Consider the following 6,000-nt stretch of genomic DNA (forward strand, 5'->3'; position numbering starts at 1 on the left):
GTCTCCTGGAGGGAGAGCATGAAATTTGTGAATAGATGTATTTGGGACCGACAATCCCACACCTGAACTGTTAGCTACAGTTAGGCGGGCACGCCTGGGGTGACAAATTTTGTAATCGTGCGACGCCTGAACATTCAAACTATAATAGGTATAGTTTGGGATTTCATTACCAGTCTTACATATTCAAACTTCATGCAAAATCAAACATATAAACTATGTTGGATTTAGTTTATCCATTAGTACAAGTACAAACCTAGAGTGTCTTGCTAAATAATTATTTTTGTATAATTATTCATACTCTACACTGTTACAAACGATCTCGAACTCGAGAACTACCGAACGATACGTAAACTAGTTAATACAAGATTGTGAGACTCATCTTCGTTATACCCCCCGGGATACTAATAAATCCTCACCGGTAGTATAACCAGAGTCTCCTGGAGGGAGAGCGTGAAATTTGTGAATAGATGTATTTGGGACCGACAATCCCACACCTGAACTGTTAGCTACAGTTAGGCGGGCACGTCTGGGGTGACAAATTTTGTAATCGTGCGACGCTTGAAGAAACGTCAAGGAGGTCACAGGTCATATTAATATGGTTATACGACTCACAATGAGTATAAACTAACCTTTGTTTACGGGATTTCATTTTTCTGTAGTTTTATTTTAATTAATAAAACTACATATCTACATACTGATGGTAACCAGGGTTTTCAAACGGAATATACTCTTCATACAAACATGTTAGAAAATATGGGATATTTTTTTGGTAAACATGCATTCATATTTCAGAACCTGATCACAACGGTTTTCGATACAAACGACATTTTACTTATAATGAAAAGAAACCATTTGTACAAACTCAGTGACTAGTTTTCCATATAAAAACATGCTTATGAACTCACCAGCTTTATGCTGATACATTTTCAAAATCGCTTGTATTCTCAGGGCAACTATAGACAGGTACATTCGCCAGCTTTTGGCGATGACGGAGCATTTTGGAGTCTCGTCTTAATCTTTTGTTTATATCGATGTATACAAACTATGTTCTCTAACAGATGTAAATATTCATATAGTAATGTAATGGTTGTGTTTAATTTGATTGATATGATACGATTGTTGTGATACTACGTATGACGTCACCCGCCCTCGTACGTTTCCACCGTTGTTTTTCTGACGGTTCGGGGGTGTGACAGATTGGTATCAGAGCTATTGTTTATAGTGTACTAAGTATACCGAACCTTACATGGTATACAAGTATAAACACTAAAGGCCGAAGCGCTTTGAACTAAAAGCATACTTTAAAAATATAAGTATTTTTACTAAAAGTATACAAGTATACCTACATACCAGAAAAAATATCATAGTAGAACAAAACAAATGTATTTGGATGTTGGATACTGCGGTTAAACCTGCGCAGTTATGTAATCATGTCTAGGGTCAATATAGCCTGATCAACTATATTCATTCGAGACATGACTAACATGTGCTTGGGAGTGACTGTGGTGTTGCAGCAGGCCTAAAACTTACCAAGTATTCCTACCACAAGATATCAATAGAACAAAACATTCAACAAAAATACTATAGGAGTATTTTAGTCCGAGCCGAATACATTGTAGAGATTCACTTCAAGTGTTGCTACTCATTCTTTCTTAGCGATAGATTACTTGTTTTAGTACTCTCTCCTGTTTATTGCTTAGTAGAACACTTTATCTATCAGATAGAGATACACCTTGTTTAATATCTATTGATTCTAAAGTAAAAAGGGACTTATCATATTCTTCTTCCTGATATAGAATAAGATAGCCCCAAAGAAAAGACCCAACAAAAAGAACAACAATTCCTCGACGGATCCAACACCACCACCACCTCCTCACTTCGATCCCGCTATGTTCCAAGCAGCCGTTACTGCCGCTGTGACTGCTGCTTTATCACAAATAAATTCTGGTGGTTGTGGTGGTTGCGGGAGTGGTAATCATTCTCAAAGTCTTGAAGGAAGTCAAGGGCATCAGAAGGAGTGCTCATATAAGGACTTCATGAATGCAAAACCCACATCTTTTGACGGTACTGGAGGTGTTATTTCCCTAACTCGATGGTTCGAGAAGATCGAGTCTATCTTTGAGATTTGCTCTTGTTCTGAAGCTAACAAGGTGAAATTCGCTGCTTGCACTTTCACCAACAGAGCACTGACCTGGTGAAATAGTCGGGTTAAATCCCTAACCCTGCCAGTAGGAAATGCTATGGGTTGGGAGAGTCTGAAGGAACTCATGCTTGCTGAGTACTGCCCTCGGAGCAAAATGCAGAAGTTGGAACATGAACTCTGGAACCTAAAAATGAAGGGTTCCGATATTGCTGGCTACACTTCTAGGTTTGAAGACCGAGCACTTCTTTGCCCGGGAATGCTCACCTCGGAAGGCAAAAAGATAGAGAGATACATTTTGGGGATTGACACCCCCAACTCAAGGGAATGTCTTGGCTGCCAGGCCAAATACTTTTGATAGCGCCAAGTGTCTGCCGCAGACTCTCATAGATCACGACGTTGGTCTTGACAAAGTGACAGCCGCTCCCGAGCCAGCAAAATAGAGTGGCGAAAAGAGAAAGTTCTAGAAGCAGCGAAAAGGTCAATCTTCGCAGGAACCTTCCAAGAAACAACAGACCTTGGAAGAAATGTTGGGAGCATGTGTCATTGATTTCGGTAAATCATGGGACATCCATTTGCCCTTGGTCGAATTCTCCTACAACAACAGTTATCATACCAGCATCAAGGTTGCGCCATTTGAAGCCCTCTATGGCCGTAAGTGCAGATCCCCTCTGTGCTGGGCCGAGGTGGGAGACACACAGCTGGCCAATGGACAAGTCCCCAACAACACTCTCACTGGTCCAGAAATCATCTGCGAAACCACTGAGAAGATCATACAAATCCGGGAGCGACTAAAAGCTTCACGAGATCGACAAAATAGCTACGCCGACAAACGACGAAAACCCTTGGAGTTCCAGGTCGGAGACCGTGTTCTGCTGAAGGTCTCGCCCTGGAAAGGCATGATACACATTGGAAAGCGTGTAAAGCTAAATGCAAGATATATAGGATCCTTTGAGATCCTTGCTAGGATTGGTCCTGTAGCCTACAAACTCCGTTTACCTCTAGAGCTTAGTAATGTTCATCCTGTCTTCCATGTTTCAAATCTTAAGAAGTGCTTATCCAATGAAACCCTTGTTATCCCTCTCGATGAGATTGAAATCAACAAGAACCTTAATTTCGTGGAAGAACCGGTCGAAATCATGGATAGAGAAACTAAACGAACAAAACAAAGTCGCATTCCGATAGTGAAGGTTCGCTGGAATGCCAAGCAGGGACCTGAATTCCCTTAGGAGCGCGAAGATCAGATGAAACAGAAATATCCACATCTCTTTCCAAATCCACGATTTGTATTCCATACTCGAATTTCCGGACGAAATTGGACGAAATTCCCTCTAACGGGGGGATGATGTGACAACCCGAAGTTTTATTCTGTTATTGTAAACCACTTCTGTTAATAAAATTTAATTTTTATAAATTTTCCATCAACTCCTTGGGTTAAGTAAATCAACTAGGGTTATTGTTATAACTACATGCGTGTCGGAAAACGAAATATCGCGCGAAAAACTCACGATTCCCTCGAAAAAAAACGACGAGTTCACGGCCAAGGCGAGTTTACGGCCGTAAACTCGTGTACGGCTATAAACTTTGTTTGCGGTCAGTGCCAGGTGGACTCCCACCCCTGGCCGTAAAATCACCCTATATAAGGGATGAGTAACCTTCATTTCATCCCTTTCACACTCTAAGAAACTTTGTCTCTCTACTCTCTCTCTCTCTCTCTCTCTCTAAAATTTAGAGTTTGATCAAGAACCCTCAAGAATGTAAGTGATGCTTCACCTTTCTTGTGTATTAATCCCATTCTAGTGATGAATCCATGTTTCATTCCATATAACTTCATCATTGCTAGATGTTCTCTCTCACCAAGAACACCAAGAACACACACTAGTGTTTGGTGGCGAAAACCTCATTCCAAGCCTCTTACAGTAAGTAACTTTCATCTATGCTTGATATCCACTAGAAATCATTAGTTTATCACCTAAAAATCGACCTAAATCATGAACTCGAAATGGGTTTACGACCGTAAACCCATGTGTACGGCCGTACACCCTTCAATGACCGTAAACTCCATTTTAGGTCGATTATTGGCCTTTAAACCCTACTTTGAGCTTTGCACAAGGCTTAGAATAATTCCAAGAGGCTAGAAAGGACCCTAAAACAACTAAAATCACATATCTCGTCAAGTGTTTACGACCGTAAACCCTTGGGTCGCAAACCCAGTTCACGGCCTTAAACTCCCTTTACGGCCGTAAACAACTCTTTCGTGGGAAAAAGCCTGTTTTCCTCGATCCAACCAATTCCCGATAACATTCCTTAACCAAAACCAAGTGTTTATCTAACACTTTATCTAACGATATCGCTAATTTAAATACAAATATGTATTTATTTGATATTAGGATTCCGTTAAGTGCAACATACATCAACTCAAGGATCGTCCAGTTCTATCCTCTGCATCCAACCAACAGTGAGTTCATACCCTACGCTTTTCCGAGTTTTTCAGGTTTTCAAGGGGGGGGGGGAATACAAACCAAACATAAAAGTTTTCATAATTTAAAAACTGATGCAATTACAACGGTTTTCTATCAAACATTTAGATATATTTATCGCTTTTGTAGTATGCAGAGCATAAGGACGTTTTCTAATTATAACTGCATAGTTTTCAAAACAGTTCATGAACGTAACTAAACATTCAAACTATAATAGGTATAGTTTGGGATTTCATTACCAGTCTTACATATTCAAACTTCATGCAAAATCAGACATATAAACTATGTTGGATTTAGTTTATCCATTAGTACGAGTACAAACCTATAGTGTCTTGCTAAATAATTATTTTTGTATAATTATTCATACCCTACACTGTTACAAACGATCTCGAACTCGAGAACAACCGAACGATACGTAAACTAGTTAATACAAGATTGTGAGACTCATCTTCGTTATACCCCCCGGGGTACTAATAAATCCTCACCGTTAGTATAACCAGAGTCTCCTGGAGGGAGAGCGTGAAATTTGTGAATAGATGTATTTGGGACCGACAATCCCACACCTGAACTGTTAGCTACAGTTAGGCGGGCACGCCTGGGGTGACAAATTTTGTAATCGTGCGACGCCTGAAGAAACGTCAAGGAGGTCACAGGTCATATTAATATGGTTATACGACTCACAATGAGTATAAACTAACCTTTGTTTACGGGATTTCATTTTTCTGTAGTTTTATTTTAATTAATAAAACTACATATCTACATACTGATGGTAACCAGGGTTTTCAAACGGAATATACTCTTCATACAAACATGTTAGAAAATATGGGATATTTTTTTGGTAAACATGCATTCATATTTCAGAACCTGATCACAACGGTTTTCGATACAAACGACATTTTACTTATAATGAAAAGAAACCATTTGTACAAACTCAGTGACTAGTTTTCCATATAAAAACATGCTTATGAACTCACCAGCTTTATGCTGATACATTTTCAAAATCGCTTGTATTCTCAGGGCAACTATAGACAGGTACATTCGCCAGCTTTTGGAGAAGACGGAGCATTTTGGAGTCTCGTCTTAATCTTTTGTTTATATCGATGTATACAAACTATGTTCTCTAACAGATGTAAATATTCATATTGTAATGTAATGGTTGTGTTTAATTTAATTGATATGATACGATTGTTGTGATACTACGTATGACGTCACCCGCCCCCGTACGTTTCCGCCGTTGTTTTTCTGACGGTTCCGGGGTGTGACAGATTGGTATCAGAGCTATTGTTTATAGTGTACTAAGTATACCGAACCTTACATGGTATACAAGTATAAACACAAAGGGCCGAAGCGCTCTGAACTAAAAGCATACTTTAAAAATAT

The sequence above is a fragment of the Lactuca sativa genome, chromosome 5 (assembly GCF_002870075.4).
Source record: "Lactuca sativa cultivar Salinas chromosome 5, Lsat_Salinas_v11, whole genome shotgun sequence".
In the NCBI taxonomy this organism is placed as follows: domain Eukaryota; kingdom Viridiplantae; phylum Streptophyta; class Magnoliopsida; order Asterales; family Asteraceae; genus Lactuca; species Lactuca sativa.